This window comes from Rhinoderma darwinii, chromosome 12, assembly GCF_050947455.1.
Source record: "Rhinoderma darwinii isolate aRhiDar2 chromosome 12, aRhiDar2.hap1, whole genome shotgun sequence".
NCBI lineage: Eukaryota > Metazoa > Chordata > Amphibia > Anura > Rhinodermatidae > Rhinoderma > Rhinoderma darwinii.
Genome location: NC_134698.1, coordinates 67,785,322 through 67,810,046, shown reverse-complemented (window position 1 = coordinate 67,810,046; position 24,725 = coordinate 67,785,322). Strand labels below are relative to the sequence as shown.

Below are 24,725 nucleotides of genomic sequence, written 5' to 3'. Positions count from 1 at the left end.
AGACGTAAAAGCTCCTCCTCGCATTATGCGAGGCGTCTGCGACGCTCGTAAATCTTGAGCTGCTCTTCATTGACTTCAATGAAGAACGGCTCAAATTACGTTGCAAAGAAGTGTCCTGCACTTCTTTGCCGAGGCAGTCAATTTACGCGTCGTCGTTTGACAGCTGTCAAACGACGACGCGTAAATGACAGGTCGTCTGCACAGTAAGTCGGCAAACCCATTCAAATGAACGGGCAGATGTTTGCCGACGTATTATAGCCCTATTTTCAGGCGTAAATCGAGGCATAATACGCCTCCTTTACGCCTGAAAATAGGTTGTGTGAACCCAGCCTTAGGGTATGTTCACACACACTAATTACGGACGTAAATCGGGCGTATTAACCCCCGAATTACGGCCGAAATTACGGCTTGAATGCGTTGACAAACATCTGCCCATTGAAAGCAATGGGCTGACGTTTGTCTGTTCACACGAGGCGTATATTTACGCGCCGCTGTCAAAAGACGGCGCGTAAATAGACGCCCGCGTCAAAGAAGTGACCTGTCACTTCTTGGGGCATAATTGGAGCCGTTATTCATTGACTTCAAAGAAAAGTAGCGCCAATTACGTCTGTAATGGACGCGGCGTTCAATTTCGGCCGTTACGGACGCTGCCGTGTGAACATACCCTAAGACAGCAGCCATTGCACACACATCCGCCCTGACAAAAAAGGTGGAAGAATCTAGAAATAGGTTAATGCAATAGAAGGTGTTAAAGAGTAAGGGTATGTTCACACGGCGGGGGTCCGTAACGGCTGAAATTACGGGGATGTTTCAGCCTGAAAACATCCCCGTAATTTCAGCCGTACCGGCATGTGCAGGCGCTTGAACGCCGCGTCAATTACGGCCGTAATTAGCGCTGCTATTCATTGGAGTCAATGAATAGCGGCTCCAATTACGGCCAAAGAAGTGACAGGTCACTTCTTCTACGCGGGCGTCTATTTACGCGCCGTCATTTGACAGCGGCGCGTAAATATACGTCTCGTGTGAACAGACAAACGTCTGCCCATTGCTTTCAATGGACAGATGTTTGTCAGCGCTATTAAGGCGCTATTTTCAGACGTAATTCGGGGCAAAAACGCCCGAATTACGTCCGTAAATAGGCCGTGTGAACATACCCTAACTGTACTTTCCAAAAATGTTTCGATATGTCAGAGACATTTCAGAAGTCTTGATCGGTGGGGTCCGGGTGCCCAGACCCCCATTGTCGCTGAGTGCCCTGCATCTTCCGCTGCAATCAGCACTCCTTGCCAGGCTGAAGTGTAAGATGTCTTCAGCCAAACGAGGAGCGTTTATCACAGCTGACGATGAAGGGCGTATCCGCCCTGTGCTCCGCAGAGAATTCCGCGCAAAAAAGCGCACCAAACTGTGGTGCAGTTTTTTCCCCGGAATTTCTGCTACGGAAAACTGCTGCATTAACCGGCCTGCTAGCAGGCCGGCCTCCTGGGATGACGTTTCATTGGATGACGCTTCATCCCATGTGGCAGCCTGTGATTGGCTGAAGCGTCATACCATGAGTCTGGCCCTCTGATGTCATACAGGATGGCCTCCTGGGATGATGTTTCATCCAATGTGACCACTGCTACAGCCTGTGATTGGCTGCATCGGTCACATGGGATGAAACGTCATCCCAGGAGGCTGTGCTGGAGGGAGGAACACAGACTCCTAGGTATGAGTTGTTGTTTTTTTTGTTGAGTTGCGTTGTTTACGGTGGGATCGCTGCGAACCCGCCGCAAAAAAACGCAACAACTGCTATTTGTTGCGGGATTTACCTCCCATTGAATTCAATGGGGAAATCCCACAACAAATAAGCAGCGTTTACCCAAATACAATTGACATTCTGAGGAATAAACTTTCGCAACGCACGTCAATTTCTGAGTGGTTTTTCCGCTCCGTATTTGCGCAGAGTGTGGATGAGATTTGTTTAATCTCATTCACTTTTCTTCTACTGTAATTGCTGCGTATTTTCCGCAACAAATTCAGTTGCGGGAAAAAACGCAGTATTTACGCAACGTGTGAACTGACCCTCATCACTCTTTAAGCAATTACTCGATATCTAAAAACCTGTCTACATAAAAACGACTGGGTCGTATTTACATTTCCTGATTCCCAGCACACCTTCTGCAATTGATATGTGCTGTATATTCTACTGAGGCAAGTGACAAACTGGAGAGGGAGGACACAATCAAAATTGTATCAGGTCCAATTCCATCCGCTTAACCACCCTCCCAAAGCAAAGAATACCATTAGGAAGATACTTAGGCTGGGTTCACACGACCTATTTTCAGACGTAAATGAGGTGTATTATGCCTCGTTTTACGTCTGAAAATAGGGCTACAATGCGTCGGCAAACATCTGCCCATTCATTTGAATGGGTTTGCCGACGTAGTGTGCCGATGACCTGTCATTTACGCGTCGTCGTTTGACAGCTGTCAAACGACGACGCGTAAAATGACTGCCTCGGCAAAGAAGTGCAGGACACTTATATACATTATATGCAGGACACTTCTTTGCAACGTAATTTGAGCCGTTCTTCATTGAAGTCAATGAAGAGCAGCTCAAGATTTACGAGCGTCACAGACGCCTCGCATAATGCGAGGAGGAGATTTTACGTCTGAAACGACGCAGCTGTTTTCTCCTGAAAACAGTCTGTCTTTTCAGACGTAAAATCCACTCATCGTGTGCACATACCCTTAGGGTATGTGCACACACACTAATTACGTCCGGAATTGACGGACGTATTTCGGCCGCAAGTCCCGGACCGAACACAGTGCAGGACAACTGTCACGTACTGAAAACATGATTACAGTACGGGACAGTTGTCCTGCAGAGAGGCAGGGACTCCTAGCATCGTACATAAGTATGATACTAGGAGCCCGGCTCCCTGCACTGTGTTCGGTCCGGTACTTGCGGCCGAAATACGTCCGTCAATTACGGACGTAATTAGTGTGTGTGCACATACCCTTACAGGGAAACCATACTCCTCAGCAGATCAGAAGCAGTTAGACTACATTCACACAACGCATATTTGTTTCAGATTTGAATGCAGATTTCTGAGACAAAGCCAGAAGTGGCTTCAAAAGGAATAGGAAATATAAAAAAAGAATTATGCTTCTCCTTCCTCCTGGATACACGTCTGGCTTTTGCTCAAAAATCTGCAACAAATTATGATGTGTGAACGTTACTTTCACTATTTGTGAAATCTGAATTTGGCGTTTGCAGGGGCACTTCAATGTCATGCCCTCCCATATCCCTCGCAACGATGTGGCATGCCCATATGGCAAACATGCCACAGGTGAATCTAGGGGGCGTTTCCCGAGCATGGGGGTGAAGCACTAGCGCCAGCACCAACAGTAAGGCCACGTTCAGACGTGGCGGAATTGCTGCTGAATTCTGCGGCGGACAGTCCGCAGTGGAATTCTGCAGCAGCTATTTTTTACATTTGTTTCTCTACATTTTTAGGAAACTTAGTTCAGACATTACGGAAAATAACTCTGCGGAAATTAGGCTGCGGTGCAGAATTTTCCCTCCGCATCATGCACATTATGTTGCGGAGAAGCAGCGGAATTTCACTGCGGATTTCAGCCTTTGCAATGCAAAAACTGAAATCTGTGGCAAGTCCGCTGTGATATCTGCAACTTCTCAGTTACCTGTCAAATCTGCAAATGTCGGTGCAGATTCGTTGCGTAATTCCCCCGAATCTGCACCAACATTTGCAGCGGAAAAATTCTGCCATGTCTGAATGTGGACTAAGGTCTCATTCACACAGTGCAGTTTTGATGCAGTTTTTAAATGCATTTACTGTAGCCAAACCCAGGAGTGGATATTAAAGAGAGGAGAAGTATAAAAATGGCTAAAAGGAGTTGTGAAATGTGCTAGATTTAATAATGCATGCACCATTTTTTTGGGGCAAAATATTGATATCAAGTACACCCGCCAAGAAGTGGCATAAGAAATTCGGAATTTTACAAAAATTTTGTGAGCACCACATATATTAGAATATATTATAAACTTATCTTAAAAGTAAAATAGAACATTGTGGATAGAGTGGTTTAGTAATGGCGTCCAAGCATGTGGTGGCATCGATCTAAACAGGGCCGGCATTACTGGCAGGGAGATGTTCAGTCCTGAAGACAATGGCAGTCAGCGCGAGCATGTGGAGGGCATGGGGCCACGCAATGTGGGACAGCTGGCCCGGCCTGAAAGGAAGTGTTTGTTCCTGCTGGTTGGCGCGCTAATAATTTAAATAGACGTCAATTGCCTGACTGTAGACATTTACTAAATGCAAGCCAGTCACACCCAAAAAAGCAAGACACTAAATCCCTCAGGAGAAATACCTTTTAAAAGCTCAGCGTCGGCTACTGCGGGGTCCAAGTAGATAGTGAAACAGATGCTCCTGATTAACCATTGCATGTGTCTAATTAATGATTGTGTTCATGTGTATACGAGTCTACCAACCTTGAAACATATATTTTCAAGCATGTTGCTGTGAATGCACTTTTAGGCTAGATTCACACGACCGTGTCCGATTTGCGACCGCAAAAAAAAATCTGTTTTTCCTGCGTTGCAGTTCCGTATGGCATCAGTGTGTGTCCCGTGAGGAATCCGTTTTTGATGACAGTGTTGGCGCCAATGGCGGATCATCATAGGGCGTTTTTGGCCCAAGGCCGCTCAAAGTACAATATAGTTTTTCACACTTCTACGTTTGCTACGTTCCTATGAATCTAGCCTTAGGACCCATGCACACGAACGTATTTTTGCGGCCGCAATTCACCCGCAAATCTGCGGGTGAATTGCAGCCCCATTCATTTAAATGGGCCCATGCACACGACCGTGCATTGCCCGGGAGCCTAGACCGCATAAAGATAGGACATGTCTTATTACGGCCGCATTTTGTGGTCCAGGCTCGTTGAAATGCATGTACACGGCAATAATTCACCCTGGGCCTCATTCACACGAGCATATTTTACATCCATGTTACGGACGTTAAAACAACGGCCGTCACACGGACCTATATAATTCAATGGGGTTATTCAAACATGCGTTGTTTTCCACTCAGCGTGTGTCCACTGTGTGAAACTTACTGCAGGTCCTATTTTTGTGCGTTTTTGCGCACCACGCAGCCCATTCAATGGGTACGTGAAAACTACGGACAGCACACGGACGTCATCCGTGTGCTGTCCGTGATTCACACACCAAGGTCCAATGTTTTAGGCTACATTCACACAAGCGTATCAGATGCACCCGCGTGAAAAACGCGCGTGAATCTGGTCCGTGTGCGCTGCGTTATGCATTAGTGTGCTTTGTATGTGGCACGCGTTATTCACGCACTCGCAAAGCACATCTTTTTTTGTTATTATTATTTTCAATTGAATTGATGCGCAAATCACACACCGCACACGGATGTGCATCCCTTCAATGGGCGTGTAGGTGCGTGAAAACGCACCAATATAGGACATGCAGTGAGTTTCACGCAACGGAGTCTCACTGTGTGAAAACTCCTGCATGTGTGAACGGCTCCATTGAAATCAATGGGTCCGTGTGCTGCTCGTGATTTCCATGCGTAGCACACGGACGTTATACACGCTCGTCTGAATGAGCCCTAAAGTATCAAATGGTGAATTATTTTTCATGACTAATCAGGTTACAAAACACATATGACCACATTATAAAGGATATTCCATACATTTCCGTACAATTTCACTTATGCCTTATTCAGATGAGAGTATAAATCGGCCGTGTGGCGGACGTTTTTTGTAATTCTATGGGGCTAGTCACATGCTTGTTGTTTTAACGGACTGTGTGAAGGGCCCATGAAAAAATAAGACACGTCCTATTCTTGTCCGTTTTCACGGATCCCTCAATAGACTCAAGCCTATAAGGGATCCATGAAAACGGTTCTCGCAGAGGTGCGAATCGGTTGTGAAAAATTGCATTTTTCACGGCCGATTTGACACACGCTCGTTTGAATAAGGCCTTAGGTTCTGTTCACATCTGCGTCATGGCTTTCCGTTGTTCTGCTCCGTTATAGGTGCAGAATAACAAAAAAAAACAGAGCCACCTTATCCGTCACATGATGTAAACCAACGGCGCCAGACAAAACCCATTGACTTTAATGCGTTTCCTCATGTACACAAGTATATTACAGCTCTTTACAATTTACAAGTTGGATAGAGCTGTAATATGGCATCCCTATAGGGCCCTGCGGTACAAATGAATTTGGACACCATATTATCCCGTAGAAACAATGCGTCTAGGGAAGTTCATTTCCATATTACAGCAGCGTATATCTCTGTAACATATATACCTTTGAGAACATAGCTTTGCCGGATGCACCAGGCCTGACATAGATGCCACTATTATCATCATGAAGACTTATTGGTTGTTTTGCACGTACAATTGTTGCTTTTATGGTCACTTATACAGTGAGCGTCACAACTTTGTAAAATTGGTAACATTCAAAAGTTGCTTATAACACTCCACACTGCTCTGAACGTCTATCCCAAATCTATTGCCGCTCACTTTATTCCATCCGTAATGGGCTTGACATTTACACAGGAACATATGCCATAAAACATCATTTATATCATTTTTCCATTCTATTTTACCAGTAAATAATGACATTTTCATTTCCCTATTATAAAAGTCACGGTGCTAACAGCGGATTGGCTGATTGCCTTATTAGGGCGGATTTACACGAGCATGTGCGTTTTGCGCACGCAAAAACCGCGGCGTTTTGCGTGCGCAAGAGGCACTTGACAGTTCCGTGTGTCATGTTCATATGGTGCGCGGCTGCGTGCTTTTCACGCAGCCGCCATCATTATGACACTCCGTTTGGATGTTTGTAAACAGAAAAGCACGTGGTGCTTTTCTGTTTACATTCATTCTTTTACTGCTGTTGCGCAAATAACGCGCGTCCCACGAAAGTGCTTCCATGTGGCGCGCATGATTTCCACGCACCCATTGACTTCAATGGGTGCGTGATGCGCGATAAAAGCCGAAATATAAAACATGCCGTGAGTTTTACGCAGCGGATTCACGCTGCGCAAAAACCACGGACAGTCTGCACTGCCCCATTGACTTGTATAGGTCCGTGCGACCTGCGAGAAAATCACGCGGGTTGCACGGACGTAAATCACGTTCATGTAAATCCGCCCTTAAATATATTGTCTATACAACCCAGCTTTATATGCAGGATTTTCTGCGCCTCGTTAGTGGTTATAGCGGAACACAGTGTTTTTTTTGTCATGTTTCAGTAATACATTGGTGTAAGATTGTGCCAGGGGTAAACTGGGCAGCTGCAAAGGGTTTGGTTCACAGACAGCTGCAACAGATTTCGGATGCCAAACTAACCCTATTAGTCAGAACTGGGCAGTGAACAGATGCATTGTACACAACACGACATTTTTCTTCCTACACATTAAAGCAAAGTTTTATATAAGTTTTTTTAAATATAATTTTATATAGATTTTTTTTATATAGTTTTACATAAGTTTTGTAAATAACGGCACATTTAATATCACAAGTTTTCTGCATAAATTTGGATGGAGACATTCATGCAAATTTCAAGGCATAACTTTTCATATGTCATATCTACATGTCAGAAGTTAACATTAGGGATGGCCTATGCGATAGGACAGACACCAATCTACAACATAGATCTCACCATACACCATCGATTTAATGGCACCATATTGCAAATTATGTATCCAGGGGCAGCTGCACAAGAGCCCTGTAGGCATGGGGGCCACTATCCCTGTAAAAGAACTTAATAGTGCTTCCTTCTGTCTGCTCGATTGCATGTAGGGGTTTTGGAAGATTCCCTTGGCCCATAATTACTGGTAGGTTGCAACCCACCAGAGACATTTGCATATGGGTAAAGGATTTGAGAACCAAGACAAAGGAGGTCTATGATGATCACTTCACTGTTGATAAACTAGCGTTGTCCAAACAATGGGCCCACATAATGCTCTTGCACAGGGAACCTCCACTGTCTATTTCTACTCCTGGTTCTATGACACGTCAAAGATGCATTAAGGTTGTATTTCCCAATTAATGGAAACTTATGGCATTAAAAGAATCTATTCTTAGGAAGTGCAACATTGGTCCATTGGGCAGGTTGGCACGGTCATTCTGGCAGCATGTGATTTTCTTGCAGTAATGGGACAAGACGGGCATAATGCTTTTCACCCAACTAAGTTAGTCCAACATAGGACATTGTCAACGGACATTCAATACATTGGTAGGATCCTTCCATCAAGACCATGGAGTGGTCGTCGGTGAAAAAGGATCCTTTTTTTAAAACCAGATTGTAGGCCTTGTACACCCACTATCAGCCACACTGTTTTAGGTCTTACTCTCCAAATGGCCAGACCCAGTTTGATAGTCATACTCCAGGGACATACATAAAGGAGGGGGAGCCCCATAACAAAATAAAAATGGCCCCATCTTGTGGTGTTGGTATATACCAAAAAACACACACACACACACCCTTGTGGGAAAGGTTTTGGTTCTTCTCCCTATAGAGAGAAGGTGATATGATCCTTGTGTTGGTTCCCACTTTTCTTGCTTGGTAATGTTGCTATACCTCTATAGAGCGGTATCCTTGCAAAGGTTCACCCAGCCCATGGGCAAGGTTGGTAAACAATAGCTTGAGTTCTCCAGATCACAAACCCCATAGTAGCCACAGGCTCTTCCAAAGAGTCGGCCACTTGCCATGCTTTCCTAAATTACTAACATGTCTTCCAAAGTAACCAAGATGAAATTCAACAATAAAGTCTATGTGAGTGAACTCAGCTATTGATGTACTGTACACCATATCTTGGATTATTCCTGCATTCTCTTCATCATGCATGCTCCAGAGTAATACGGGCGCATACACTATAGTTTCAGTTTGTGGTTTCTGATATGTTGATTCCTACCAGCAGAATATGATACTGCCCTACGACCAGTGGCGTAACTACCGCCGTAGCAGCAGTAGCGGCTGCTACGGGGCCCGCGGCATGAGGGGGCCCGTGTCGCCCGCCAGCACGGGCCCCCACCATGGCCGGAGGCTCCGCTAGCAGCCGCTATGGCTGCTACAGCGGGACGCCACTGATCACTACGGCAGAGCGGGGAGGTATCTCCCCGCTCTGCCACTAACTGGTTCCCGACCGCTGGCTGTATTTTTACGGCCAGCGGTCAGGGACGGGTCCTTAAAACCCGAGCCATAGACTTTCTACGGCTCGGGTTTTAACTTGCTGCCCGCGCGATCGGGCAGCTGAATGTCGGGTCTCCGGCTGTCAGTGACTGCCGGGGACCCTGAGGAGAAGACAGAAGCAGCTTTCGCTGCTTCTGTCTTCTCTGATGACTTGTACACAGCGCTGAATGCGCGCTGTGTACAGGAATAGAGACAGCAGCAGCGGCGCCGTCTCTATTCCTCCCGGTGATCATGTGACTGGTCACATGATCACCGGGTACCGTTAGTGGCAGACTGTTGCTGGGTCTTACTAGACCCAGCACAGCCCTATTAGTGACAATCGTCACTATGAGAGGGCTGATTTCACCTGTAACTGGGGCTGCTGTGCAGCTCCAGTTACAGTGGAAAAACATGGTGTAAAAGAAAGAAAAAAAAATATATAAAGTTCCCCAAAGGTCTTTTTTGACCTTTGAGGAACAGACCATAGTAATAAAAAAATAATAAAGTGCAAAAAAAATGTAAATAATAAATACACATAAAATACCCACCCCAAAAAAAAAACGTTCCCTCCGCCAATCATTGTTGTAACGCTAGCACTGACCCAATTACGCTAATATAGACATGTAATATATAAAAATTTACGGTAGACAATGACGATCACAAATAAAAGGTCTATTTTAGGGTAAAACTATGTTATTACCAAAAACAAATAGCTCAAACGTAAAAAAGCTTATTTTTTTTACTATTATTTTGAAACTTTATGAATAAAAATTCTAAAATAGCAAAAAAGGTGTGTATAAAAACGATAAAAAAAGAAACCTGCATTGTCTACGGAAAAAAACGTCGTAAAAATCATGTCGTTAGCCCAACAAATAAAAACGTTATAGCCATTTAACTAACACGTGCTAAAAATGGCTAAACGGTGTCTGGTCCTGAAGGCGCAAAATAGAGCAAAAGACGTATCCCCCCCCCCTCTCCACAGGACATGTATCCCCTCTCCACAGGATCTCCACAGGACATGTATCCCCTCTCCACAGGACATGTATCCCCCTCTCCACAGGATCTCCACAGGACATGTATCCCCCTCTCCACAGGATCTCCACAGGACATGTATCCCCTCTCCACAGGACATGTATCCCCTCTCCACAGGATCTCCACAGGACATGTATCCCCTCTCCACAGGACATCCACAGGACAGGGGATACATGCGTGATCGTTGGAAGCGATAGGGAGAACGGGGGACTGAAAGTCCCCTGAAGTTCTCCATCACAAACCTCAGACTTCCGGGGTCTATGTCGGCTTCTCCGTAGAAATGAATGGAGCGCCGGTCGTGCTTGTGCGCATGCGTGACCAGCGCTCCTTTCATTTTTATTGAGCTGCGCAGACGCCGGAAGTCAGAGGTTAGTCATGGAGAAGTTCAGGGGACTTTCAGTCCCCCGTTCTCCCTATCGCTGACAGCGATCACTCATGTATCCCCTGTCCTGTGGAGATCCTGTGGAGAGGGGATACATGTATTTTGTAGGACACACTGTAGGTCACATTTTTGTTGGGAGGGGGGACGCTGTATGGCGTTCCCTACGGGGGGGGGGGGTGGCTGTATGGCGTTCCCTACAGGGGGGGTGGCTGTATGGCGTTCCCCACAGGGGGTGGCTGTATGGCGTTCCCTACAGGGGGGGTGGCTGTATGGCGTTCCCTACAGGGGGGGGGTGGCTGTATGGCGTTCCCTGCAGGGGGGGCTGTATGGTGTTCCCTACAGGGGGGCTGTATGGCGTCATCTACAGCGGGGGCTGTAAAAATGGCACTATCTACAAGGGGGGGGGTTGTGTGACACCCAGGGGAGGGGGGGCCCCAGTCAAAAGTTTGCTATGGGGCCCAGTCTTTCCTAGTTACGCCCCTGCCTACGACATACAGCCCTGTCTCAATTGCTCAATCACAGTAGTTTACAGTTCACTGTATCCTTCCAGACCAGACCTCTTGTGAAATTTTCTGTTTTGTGTTCTAGTCTTGCCAACTCCATCTCATGGCATTCTCTCACACCACTGCTTCACTAATAGGCTGTCCTTATTGGCATCATGTACAAGGTACATAGTACTACGATACAGCTGTATGCAATATGCACTTCGTGTGCTGCTGTATACGGTACTGTACTACGGAGGTATTCTCTCTTATAAGCGGTGCTTCTAGGGCTGAATACAGCATCCTATGGAACATGGCACAATATTTGGTTCTGACTAATTCTATATGCCTCCACATTAAAGCGCATACTGTGTTACAGCCCGTATGGACCCATAGTGCTATCTTGGTGCTGTATTACAGTTCCATAAATCCTGAAGCTTGTCCAGAGCTGTAATCTGACCGTATGCATGAAACCTTAGGCCAGGATCACACATGCAGCTTTGATCCAGTTTGTCGATCAGACCCAACGCCAGAAGTGGGCAGAGAACAGGTAGGAAAGTTAAAAAGAAGAGACCTATGCATCTCCTTTCTATTGTGTTCACTCCTCTGTTTGGCTCAAAAAACTAAGCCAAAAACTGCATCAAAACTGATCCTGGTCTAAAGGAGATTTTTAAATTTATTAATATTATGAATTATTCTGAATATTTATTTTAAAGCGACATTCATTCCAGGGCACTGAACATATGAAAAAGGGGTTTCAGAACATAACATGAGAGGATAAAAAAAAACCAAGAACAATAAACATGAGCTTAGTAAAAGACAGACTGGTACAGGGGGAGAGAGGACTTTTCTGAAGAGTTGAGTTTTCTGGTTGCTTTTGAAGGTTTGGATGGTGGGAGAGTCTGATGTGTTTGGGTAGAAAGTTCCAGAATATGGGGGATGTACGGGAGAAATCTTCGAGACTATGAGATGAGGAGCAGACAAAAGGAGAGCAGAGAAGAAGGTCTTGTGAGGACCGGAGATTATGTGTGGGGAGGTATTGGGAGATTAGTGGAGAGATGTATGGAGGGGACAGGTTGTGGGCAGCCTTGTATGTCATTGTTAATATTTCAAACTGAATTCGCTGAGTAATGGGTAGCCAGTGAAGGGATTGGCAGAGGGGAGCGGCAGAGGTGAAACGAGGGCAAAGGTAGATTAACTGAGCAGCAGAGTGAAGAGTGGATTGGGTGCAAGAGTGTTAGATGGTAGGCCACAGAGAAGGATGTTGTAGTGGTCTGGGCAGGAGATGATGAGGGCATGTGCTAGCCTTTTTGCTGACTCAATGTTGAGGAAGGCAAGGATTCTCTAAATGTTTTTGATATGGAGGTGGCAAAAGGACGGGTCAAGGGATGGCTTCTTAAGGATGTAATTAGCATGTTTAAATGTAGAAGAGACGTGATTTGGAGAGTAGGGTTGAAATCTTTTCATCTGTAATGGTGGTGGAGCAGGTTAGGGGGGCACTTAATAAAACATTTACCATTGCTTATTGCTTAATCCTATGTATTCTCATTTTGTGTATACCACCTTGTGCATAGATTACATACAAATATTAAGGACAGTACCTGAACATCCTACATGCATTCAGCTGAACAAATAAACAAGTGTATTAAAAGAAACTGAAGCTAAGAAGACCTGTCAGGAACTCTGTAGGCACGGCTTTCCCTTCCTGCCAAGTGTTGCCCATACTATATTAGTGATGGCACACAGCTAAATATTACTCTCTGCAAAACAAGCTGTGGTATAAAAAGTAACATCCTATATTCTAGACTGTAACCAACCAACACCATGTACATGAATCTTACAATCTTACGAAGTTACAAAATGAAGTGTTTTCCACATTCAGAAAAAACGGGACTGGTGGAGGTCTCTCCATGATACTCCTACAATCTTTACAGTATACTACGTTCATCTACTAGCCACAGTGGAAAGTGGTTTCGAGGAATGTCTCTTGTTCTGGATGATCCAGCATGTCTGTGCATTACATGGGCAGCCTATTAATTTGAATAGAAACCTGTAATACTTAATTTCACCTCTGATGGTACTGCAGAGAATTTGAATACTTGCTGCCCGGTTTCCCCACAGCGAGACCCTGTGATCAGCTTATTAACAAAAAAAAAAAGTGGATGTAAAAGAAGTAAACACGCCCAGATGTAACACACATAATACACGCCCAGTTGGACTTTTACTTTAAACACGCCCAGTTGGACTTTTGCAAGCCTCATTTGCATAAATACAAAAATGGTCATAACTTGGCCAAAAATGCTCGTTTTTTAAAAATAAAAACGTTACTGTAATCTACATTGCAGCGCCGATCTGCTGCAATAGCAGATAGGGGTTGCAAAATCTGGTGACAGAGCCTCTTTAAATACTCTACAAGGGAATACTGAGTTAATAAAGAGGGGTTCCCTGTAGAGATTCCTTATCTATTTTCCTGAGTGAAGAGCAACTACAAAAAGGTGTCGCTCACTCCTGACTGTGGATTAAATGGACAATGATTTCAATGGATATGTGTAATGCTTCATTTCTCCTGTGGTGGCACTGCAGGGGTATTGAACACTTGTTGCCGTTTCCCCAAAAGTTACAGCTGATCGCTGGGGGTCCCAGAAGCGGGACTCCATATTTTCTTCTTATCATTGACGGACTCCTTTAAGAAAAAATGATTGTCAAAAGTCAACAACCTCTTCAGGGCCAAACATCCTTAAAGGGATTTTCCACTACTGGACAACTGATGACCTATCCAACGGATAGGTCATCAGTATATGATCGTGGGGGTCCAACACCCGGACACCGCACCGATCAGCTGCTTTGGCTGCCTCTGGACACTGGGGGTCCATGCCGGAAGCAGTTAGCTCCGGTCACGGAATAGTGAAGTACTGCAGCTCTGCTCCTAATCAAGTGAATAGGAGCAGAGTTGCAGTTCGGCAGCACGGCCGCTATGCGCTGTACGGAGCCATCTGCTTCAGGCTCCGTACATTGCATGGTGTGCAATGACATCCGATGCCCACAGGCAGCCGGAGCAGCTGATCGTTGATGGGTCATCAGTTGTTCATTAGTGGAAACCCACTAAGGCCTCATGCACACGACCATGTGTGCCGTCCGAGTCCCGTCAGTGATCCGAGGAAAGATAGGAAATGTTCTATCTTTCCTCGGATCGGAGACTCTGACAATTTTTCTCTAACCCGATTCACGCACTAAAGTGAATGGGTCCATGAAGACTATCGGGTGCCACTTGGATGCTGTAAAAAATGGCCTGAGTGGCACAACGGTCGTGTGCAAGAGACCTAATGCGTTCAGAAGGGAGGGCAGCTGCTGAGTACCTCTGGTGACAAGTATCTCTGGGAGTAGTAAAGTTGAAATTTATCGGATGACAAGTTTACATGAAAGTTCTATTAAATCAGTTGTTTAATTATAAGTTTGTGGTGAAGAAACAAATCCACTAGAAAGAACAATGCTGTGCTCACTGTTGACAAACCTCAACAGCATAACACTTTCCAGGAACTGTTGAAAGGCGTCTCTTGTCAAATGACATCAATAAACCTTATGTCTTTGATGTATTTTATAGGGAATTGCTCTTTAAAGAAAACCTGCCTGTAATGAGCTGCGCTGAACCCCAAAAATTTAGAGAATGGTCCATTAATAAAAGCAGAAGTACCCCATTGATATTTATAGAGAACGCTTGTGGCCACTCATTGATGGCCATGACCAAAACTGTCCGGTTCTTGTGATCAGCAGGTGTCTTAATGGTCAGAACTCTACAAATCAGACTCCTATGAAATGTCCTATAGAGATGCCATATTACTGTAATTTGAGAAAACCCTTTAGGCTATGTTCACACGGAGTATTTTGGGGGAGGAATATCTGCCTCAAAGCTCCAAACGGAATTTTGAGGCAGATATTCCTCCCCCAAAATACTCCGTGTGAATAGCAATGATCGCGCCGTTTTTCGCCCGCGGCCATTGAGCGCCGCGGGCAGAAAACACGCTTTCTCCTGCCTCCCATTGAAGTCAATGGGAGGTCGGAGGCGGAAGCGCCCGAAGATAGGGCATGTCGCTTCTTTTTCCCGCGAGGCAGTTTTACTGCTCGCGGGAAAAAGACGCCGACGCCTCCCATTGAAATCAATGGGAGGCGTTCTCGGGCCGTTTCTGCCGAGTTTTGCGACGCGGTTTCCGCGTCAAAAAACTCGGCAAAAGACCCCGTGTGAACATAGCCTTAAATGGTTATTCCCATTACACAAAGTGATGACATATTGCTAAGATATGCTATTACTGCGATCAGTGGTGGCCGAACTGATGGAACCACCACCGATCCTGACAATGGAGGGGCAGCATCGCTGATTTAGCGCTATGTCGCCTTTTAAGTTTTCGCTGCACAGCGCTCCTGGCCAACTGACTGTGCAGTGAAGTTCAGCTGGCCCTGCTCACTAATCATTGAAAGGAGTGCTGTGGTCCATTTAATCTCAGGATCGGTGGGATCCTGGCAGTTAGACCCCCACCGATTGCAAAGTAATGGCATATCCTAGTGATGGAAATACCCCTTTAAAGGGACACTAAACGGTAGTCTCTTGTTCCCTGTTATCAGCCACTTCAGGCTGGGAAGTGCTAGTCTGTGGTGTTCATCGATAGAACTGTTGACAGAAAAATCCCTGCACCCCTGATCACTACTTTATCTTAAATGCTTTGATGATGTTGGAAAAATGCCGACTCTTCTATATAGGATTACAACGTAAACAGATTAAAAAAAGGATCTATCCTCTGGACAAACAAATCCGTTCCGCGACAACCGGAGAAGTAAAACATACAAATATTGTAAGTGGTAATGAGATGTGTACCCAGATGAACACACTAATAACATCTGGCCACAAGCCCTGCCAAGACGTAGGTGACGTAAGGGCTCAAAATACTTTTTGGTAAGCAAAGCAAATCAGGCAACTCCTTCACTGCTGAGGAATCTGCTGGTGTTTACGCAAGAAACATGGGAGGGTTGAGCCGCGTCCACATTATATCATCATCACGAAGTTTGTAAGTATATATAAATATTGGTATAGTAACAGATCACCCCTAAGGCCTTATGCACACGGCCGTAGCACGGTCCGTGACTACGGCATGGACGGCCCAAAGAGTATCATCTGCAGGCCATCCGCAATCACGGACCATGCACATAAAAAATGTGCATTTATTTAAATGGGGCCAGACTGCAATTACGGCCCCCACACTGTCTGTGTAAAACACGGTTGTGTGTATAGGCCCATAGAAATGAATGGGCCTGAAATTCATCCACATTTTTGTGGATGAATTGCGGACGCAAATACACGTTCGTCTGCATGAGACCTTAATTCTCAAAATTCCCGATATAGTGGCAACGAAGGAGTGTATACTGACATAACGACTCCACAGACATGGTATATACCCATCTATATATGCACTCTTCATATTGATGAGTATATTTAATATGACATTCATACAACCCCTTGTTAGGGAGCAGATGTCCCCAAACAGCTTCATCCGCTATTAGCCATATAGGAGAGCTCTAATCCAACTATTGAAAACAATGGACGTCCCCTTTATTTCAATAGGATGCAATGTAATGCTTCTTTTCCCCTGGCATTGGGACTTCCAACGATCAGCTGCCTGTCGGTAGGCCTGTCAGAAGAAAAGGAATTGTCCAAAGCAGAACATATATTCAGGACCAGCTCATGTATGCAGGCCCCTGGGAGACAGTGGGCCCCGTGTCTACCTCACCCTCGGTTAGACAAGTATAGAGCATTCTTACCCAGACTACCATGGGAATTGTGTGCCCTGGCCACTTCCCCAAGCGTTCTTGGTGCTGATGCCGGCCCTGAATATATTAGAAATTTACAGACCTATTATTTATCATTTATATTAGTGTTTCTCAAACTACGAGGGGCCGTCCCAGTTAAATATAAGCTGAACAGGTCCTTATGGTTACACCTCTCTGGTTCAAGGTTGTACGGTAAAGAATAAACCTTACCATGGCCTATCTATAGCGTTAAAGAATATGAATGAGAAAATCTCTGAGCCATGCACCACCCCTCTGGCTCTGCACTAGAGCTAACATAGTGTATTTGTTTTGATCGGAGTGTTCCTTTATGGGTCCTTTTACACCAACCAATATGGGCCGTGAAACGAGCGCCGATCAACGAAACTGCTCTTTGATTGGTGCTCATTTGCTCCTTTCACAAGGCGCTAGTATGGGGACGATCGCTCGTTACTACGGTCGCTCGTCCCCATATATTTCCGTCATGTCGGCATCCCATCCTCGGTTTACACAGGGAGATGTGCTGCTGACAGCGATAATATTTAGTGCTGCATAAAAGATGTGATCAGACAATAAATGAGAGTTTGGTCGTTCATTGGCTGATCGCTGCCCTGTTTATGATCGGGAACAAGTGTTCATATGAACGCTCGTTTGCCCAATCGTTGGCCAGTGTTAAAGGGTCTTAAGGATACACGGAGTTCAAGGGTGGTTAAGATAAGATCAAGTGTGCCGCCACCTTCTTGCATTAAAGCCCTTTTACACCGGCTGATAGGCGACCGGTGCAGCTGAGCACCGATCAACGAGACATCATTGATCGGTGCTTGTTTGCTCCTGTCACACGGAGATATGGATAGGGACGAGCGGTCGTTACTCCTATCGCTCGTCCCCATACATTATCATCATGTCGGCAGCGCGTCTCCCTGTTTACACAGGGGGATGGGCTGCTGACAACGATAATATTTTACTTTTTTAAAACGATACGATCAGCAGATGATCGAGTGTTTGTTAATTTATCTGCTAATCCCGGTTTACACAGGACAATTATCGTCAATGAGCGTCATATGAACGCTCGTCTGCACGATAATCACCCAGTGCAAAACCCCCTTTAGGGAATGTGAGGCATTTACACTATATACACTGACTATCACAAGTAAATGCTAAAATCTCCCCAGTCAGAGCCTCATTGTCCCATAAGAACATCTGCTGACCCCCCCCCCCCCACGCTGTCTCTAAACACAAGCTCTGCCGTATGTCACTGTCACTAGTAGTCGCTCACTTCTTATCAGTCCTGTCTCTTTTCTACCATTAGTCATAGTATTTATTTAACTAAGTCAATATCCCTTATCACCATGTGAAAAAGGAAAGGGGAACTCCATACAGATCTCTTCACTGTTTTCTGATAGACCGGGAAGGCCGTAATATCACATAATCCAGTCGACTGCGCTATTGGTTCCGTCAAGAACAACAGAACCCTGTCACAACAGTGACAGACGGAAACCATTAGCTAGGTTTCCATCACCATTGAGTTCAGTGGTTGAGGGAAACTGAGGTTTCCGTTTGCCTTTCCGTTGAGGGGTTAACCCGACGGAAACCTCTGACGGAACCCCTTAACGGAAGGGCAAAAGTGATGTGAACAGGCCCTAAACCAGCCAAAGGAAACGGGACTATGCTGCAAATACAACTACTACAGAATCCCTAGAACAATCAATGCTACAAATACAACTACTACAGAATCCCTAGAACAATCATTGCTACAAATACATGTCCTATTTTTTTGCGCTTCACGCATCACTCCATAGACTCTAGTCTATGGGGATGCGTGATAACGCGTTCCGCAGGGGTGCACCTCGGACGTGAAAAAACTGCAGTTTTGAATGTAGCCTTAATGTGGTCTGTATGCCAAAAACTTACATCTAATGTTATAAAGATTGGAAAATGTAATAATAACTATAGATTAATAGTTGTGTATAAATAACAGGCTGCATGCAGTGCTCTAGAGATAAGGGAATCGGTTCACCTGATTTGCAGATTTGACAGTGGGTGGAGTACAATGGGCAATTCAATTGACTTATTTGCGCACGAGGGCGTTACAACTTCGTACAACCTCACGGTGTATACTGTATAGCGATGAATAACGGCAGCTATTAAAATGTAAAGTTAATCAATCATCTTTCCCAATATCTTATAGTCTTGTGATTTTATTTTTTACGTCCCAACAACGATCACCTGATCACTCCATGCAATTTCCCTAAAAAATAATCCAATATCATTGACCATTGCGAGATTGTGTCAAATGAACCATATGACCCACAAACAATAATCACAGGGATGCAAACAATATCTTAAAAGAACACTCTGGGAAAAACTGAGTGTTATAACTAGTTTTGCAACTTAATTTAAAAAAAAGTGGCCATGGAGAATGCAATATATAAAAAAAAAGGGACATTACTCACCTGACAGATCCCCCAGTATTTCGGCACTGCTGCTCTGGTCCTCCCTGCCGCTGTTTGTTGGCATGACCTGTGCCGTATTCGAATTGATTGCAGCCATCATGTGAGTATATGGGCACATCATCAATGCAGCCATGTAAACAAACCGCGGCGGGGAGTTAGGAGCAACGGCGCTGAAATATTGGTGGATCTGTCAGGTGAGTAATGTTTCTTTTTTTTGTTTTATTGCATCCACCCCCCCCACCCCCACCCCCACGGCCACTTTTTAAAAAATCAGAAAACTACTTTAAGGGTGACAGTGCTTGACGCTTGGATTCTCTCTCTCTGTGTCATGCTCCGCCCCTTCAGCCTCTGCATTAAGCATAACACAATGCATCAGTTTTGCCTGGAGTTTGCCTCTCCATAACATTTAAGAATCAGATCGTTAAATACAAGTCATAATTACATTACATCCAAAACATTTGAGATTTTGATTTCATGATTGTTTTGACACCATAGATACATTTTATGTGTGGAAATTATTGATCACATCGTACAGAAGATAGCTACATATATGGCCACATTAATTCCACTCTACGGCTGCATGCACACTTCTGACGGCCGTTGTACGGCCGCTAATGACGGTTTAGTGAATCACGGACCGCACACGGATGGTTTCCGCGTGCAGTCCGTTATTTCACGGACCAAATCAATGAAAAGGCCGAGACTGTTCCATCAAAAGCGGGCAGGAGTAGGACCTGTCCTATTTTTGACGAAACGGCCGCATGGTTCCGTTAAAACAACGGAAGTGTGCATGGCCCCATTGAAATGAATGTGTCAGGGTGCTATCCGTTAAAACAACGGATAGCACCCTGACGGAAAAAACTGAAGTGGGCATGAGGCCTTATTATTCTCGGATACAGATCAAACAGAGCTGTATTGGTCAGATGAAGATATAGCAGAACTGAATTTGATAAGATAACTGCAATCCTACAGAAAGGTGGTTAGTGCGAAAACTCAACTCTACTCCGTTCACACACTTAGCACTGACAAACCACGTGTGACTTTATCTCGTCTAGTGAGTAGAAGTCCATTAGCACAGTCTATACACATGAGGAGACTATGAAGCATGTCTGGCACATGTCTCAAGTGCTGCACCTTTATATAGACTGGAGAATAAGGACTCCACAAGAGAGGATAAGATGTCTTGTATCCCCCATAACTATCCCCTCTCCAGCGAGAACAATACAAGTTAAAGCAAAACTTCTATGTATTCAGGCTGGAAGTCTTCAGACATTGGGTGTTACCCTGAGTCATAGACAGGAGCATCACCAGTTCTGTTGTATGTCATTTACTAGCTGTAAAAATCATAAATCACCAGTCCAGTCCACTTTACCAAGCGAGAAGACAGAGCTGAAGAAATGGGGAAATGATATATAACGGTGAAAGCCTGCACAAGAGGTTCTGCAGCAGTTATATTCAGGCTCAATCAAGCAAAGCCATAGAAGTAGCAAAGTTTCTTAGAAAAGAGAAAACAATCAATAAATATATTTTGACCCCCTCCCACTTAATCAAAAGTGGACATCCACATTTAGAGCCCCTCTAAGGGCTGATGCCCATGACCGTTGTTTTCTTCAATGTCCTATCCATTTTTTTGCGGATAACATACTGAATGAGGCCTCATGCACACGACAGTAAAAAATCTCCGTAATTGCGGACTGTAATAAGGTCCGCAATTCTATTGACCGCGGACACTTTTCCGTATCGCTAGGGATAGGTGTCCGTGCCGTAGAACCGTGCCAGGTTGTCTGCTTCAGACCTATTAAAGCTCTTTACGGTAATGTCGGGGTCCCACAAACATGAACCCCTTAGATCAGCCAAAGTAAAGCGTTCTGTGGACAGCCGACTGCTGCTGATTTCCCTGCTGCTGCTCTCTTCTATTACCAGAATCCCTCTCGATGATAAAGGTAGCAAATAATCCGTATCTTAAAAAATTGCTCATAATGCAATTCCCTAATATATTAATGTGGGGTATTAATGTGGGTCCAAAGGTGGCGCTTTGCCTTAAATTATTAGGGTAGGGTGCCCTATAGACTAAATTATTATTTATCGTATATACTTGATTGTCCACATGTTCAATGAACCTCATCATAACTCATCAAATTGGCAAATACACGATTGATCGACCGATCGATCGATCGATCACAATTGTCTGATCAATGGATTTCAATGTAATTGTTTTGGTACAAAAGTTGGTTACATTCATTATGTCAGGGGCCGCCTGCACCTTCACATTACAGATCTGCTGATGCCTCCTAAGAAAGACTAGAGATGCTCCAAGTTCCCAAGGCATCCCCTAGAAATAACAAGGAGTACTTACATGCTGTATGCAGATGCCCAATCCAAACCCTGGGGGGCGTCACTCACAGGACCCCTGAGTTAAACTCTCTTTATCGATTTTCGCAATGTCCTCTGTTGATTATTTTACAGTTCCCTCCCAAATGTGTCTTGTTCCTTGCAGCTCCCGTCCAGTTCCTCTGCTCCCTCCCTTCCTTGATAGGTTCCCTCCCTCCTGTCTCTCCCTTCCTAATATTTCTCCTCCCTGACAATGTTCACCGCTTGTATCTTCCTCACTGTTTTCACCCCCCACCCTTCCTAATATTTCCACTCCCTGTATATTTTCAGCCCTCCCATCCATGTGAGCCCTTCCTGAATTCCCACCCACACGGCTTGTCTCTGTATAACCCATGCAGGCAATGCTCCTGGATCTGTGATGCTGTGGGTCCCCCTAGGGACTGGGCTTTGAGTTTGCAGCAAACTATTGTCGTAGAAATGTGATACATTAACATTGGGGCTCATGTAAAGAAATATCATAAACCAGTTGTAAAAGTAATATACGCCACTGCTCATTCATTTCAATACATCACCCAATTCATCAATTTTTGGGAAATAAGCAAAAGCTAGTTTGTGATGAATATGGGTTTACTGTAGTTAGGTAGATAAACATGTTTTGTCCTGATGAACATTGTTTACAAATGAATAGAGCCTTGATTTCCTTAACCGCTTAACGACATCCAACGTAATAGTACGTTGTTATCGTTAAGGACCTAACGCAAAACAACGTACTGATAGGTTGTGCGGCTGATGCGAACTCAGAAGCTGAGCCCGCATCATCGCCAGGACCGGAGCTAGCCTCCCATGGGGCCGATTAACCTCTTAGATGCAGCGCTCAAAAGAGAGCGCTGCATCTGTGATGTTTCCTAGCAGATCGGAACCCACGCAATGCTAATCGCAGGGTTCCGATGGCTGTTCAGGCAGACCAGAGGCCAAACAATGTCTGTCTGCTAAGCACGGAAGCCGGCTGGTCCCGTCCGGAGGTGGGTCCTCAAAGTCTTCCGGCCGCAAAAGAAAGATGGCGCAGGCTCACAAGCTGACACCGTGCTGTAGCGGCAGGGAACCCCTTATCAAAAGTGATCACGGCATCTTAGTGGTTTGTAGCGATTGGCATCGACACGATGTGATCGTGAAGCTGCCAATCGTTACTTTGGCAACCGGAGGCCTAACAACGGCCTCCTGGTCTGCCACCTACAATAGCCTATTAGGCCCCGCCTAGAGACGGGACCTAATAGGCTTGCTGTTAGTGAATGACTGACAGCTCTAATGCATTGCACTATGTGGGTAGTGCAATGATTTAGAGTAAAAATCAGAGGTGCAGGCCCTCAAGTCCCCTAGTGGGACAAAAAAAAAGTAAAAAAATGTTGAATAAAAGTTTCAAGTAAATAAAAACAAACACTGCTTTTTTCCTATAATTCTTTATTTATAGGAAAAAAATGAAAACGTTAAAAATAAACCACATATTTGGTATCGACGCATCTGTAATGACCCAAACTATAGAACTATAATGTTATTTTTCTCGCACGGCGACCACAACAAGAAAAAAACAACAATGCCAGAATCACATTTTTTTAATCACCACCCCTCCCCAAAAAAGTTATGGCTCTCAGAATATGGTGCCACAAAAAATAAATAATAATAAAAAAAGTGATTTTATTGTGCAAGCGCTGCAAAACTTAAAAAAACTATATACATATGGTATTGCCGTAATTGTATCAACCCCCAGAGTAAAGTAACATTTTCATTTATAGTCCACAGTGAACACTGTAAAAAAAAAAAAAAAAAACTTTGTCAGAATTTATGGTTTTTGGTCACCTTGCTTGCCAAAAAATGGAATAAAAAGTGATCAAAAAAATCGCATGTACCCCAAAATGGTACCAATGAAAACTATTGTCCCACAACAAATAAGCCCTCACACAGCTCTGGTGGAAAAAAAAAATAAAGAAGTTCTGGCTCTCAGAATATGGCGCTGCAAAATGTGCAGTGTTCCAAAAGCGGATAAGATTGTGCACCATTTATCAGTGCGACACCGGCCCCATATCTGCAAATTATTATTTATTTATGGAATTATTATACCCTCTTATTATGCCCTGATGTACTCTGCACAGCTTACATATGCCCCCACATTATAAACTGAAATACCAACAAAAGCCCAAACAGAAAAACTACCAAGCTAAATCCACGCTCCAAAAGCCAAATGGCGCTCCCTCCCTTCTGAACCCTACAGTGTGCCCAAACAGCAGTTTACGACCACATATATGGCATCACCATACCTGGGAGAACCCAATTAATATTTTATGAGATATTTGTCTTCGGTGGCACAAATTGGGCACAACATTTTGTGCACTAAAATGGCATATCGGCATCAGCTGTGCATAAATTTCTAATGAGAAAAAACACCTGTGGGGTCAAAATGCTCACTACACCCCTTACAATGCCTTAAGGGGTGTCTTTTGCAAAATGGGGGGCACTACTTGGGGGTTTGTTTTACTATTTGACCTCAGAGCCCTTCAATTGTGGGCCAATGCTTTGAAAATGACCAAAATATAAAAATGACACCTCATTGATTGGTAGAGAAAGCAAATATGTCGAAAGGGAAAGAAGATGTCGGGAAAGAAGTTGGGGGGGGGGGGGCGCTAATCTGAATCTTTGCCCCGGGTGCAGGAGAACCTACACCTTTGCTTCAAGCCTCTGGCTACAAGGCGGCGTTTGACAGTCACGATTGACACGCTTTTCTTCCTCGTTTCCGTCGGAGCAGCACTGATGAGTTGTCTTGAATCTGTCCGGTTTGGAAAACACTCTGATCAATTTGTCCTCCTGTTTTGTGGTCACTCGAGGTTGTCCAGGTCGTGGTTGATCAGGTACACTCTTGTTTGCAACGTATTGGACACACGTTCAAGAGAAACCTTCTCCAGGCGAGCAATTTCCCGCAGACTATGCCCTGCATTTCTCAAAGCGACTATGGCAGATCACTTTTC

The 24,725-nt window shown here is 44.8% G+C and overlaps 1 protein-coding gene across 3 annotated transcripts in view; it reads right to left on the bottom strand.

Moving 5' to 3' along the window:
• Positions 1-21,875, bottom strand: part of SYNE2 (spectrin repeat containing nuclear envelope protein 2) — a 257,014-nt gene extending 235,139 nt beyond the window's left edge. For all 3 annotated transcript variants that reach the window (XM_075843762.1, XM_075843764.1, XM_075843763.1), the window contains exon 1: positions 21,734-21,875. The gene's annotated coding sequence lies outside the window, so the exon portion shown is untranslated. The remainder of the gene's footprint in view (positions 1-21,733) is intronic.
• Positions 21,876-24,725: the final 2,850 nt, after the last annotated feature.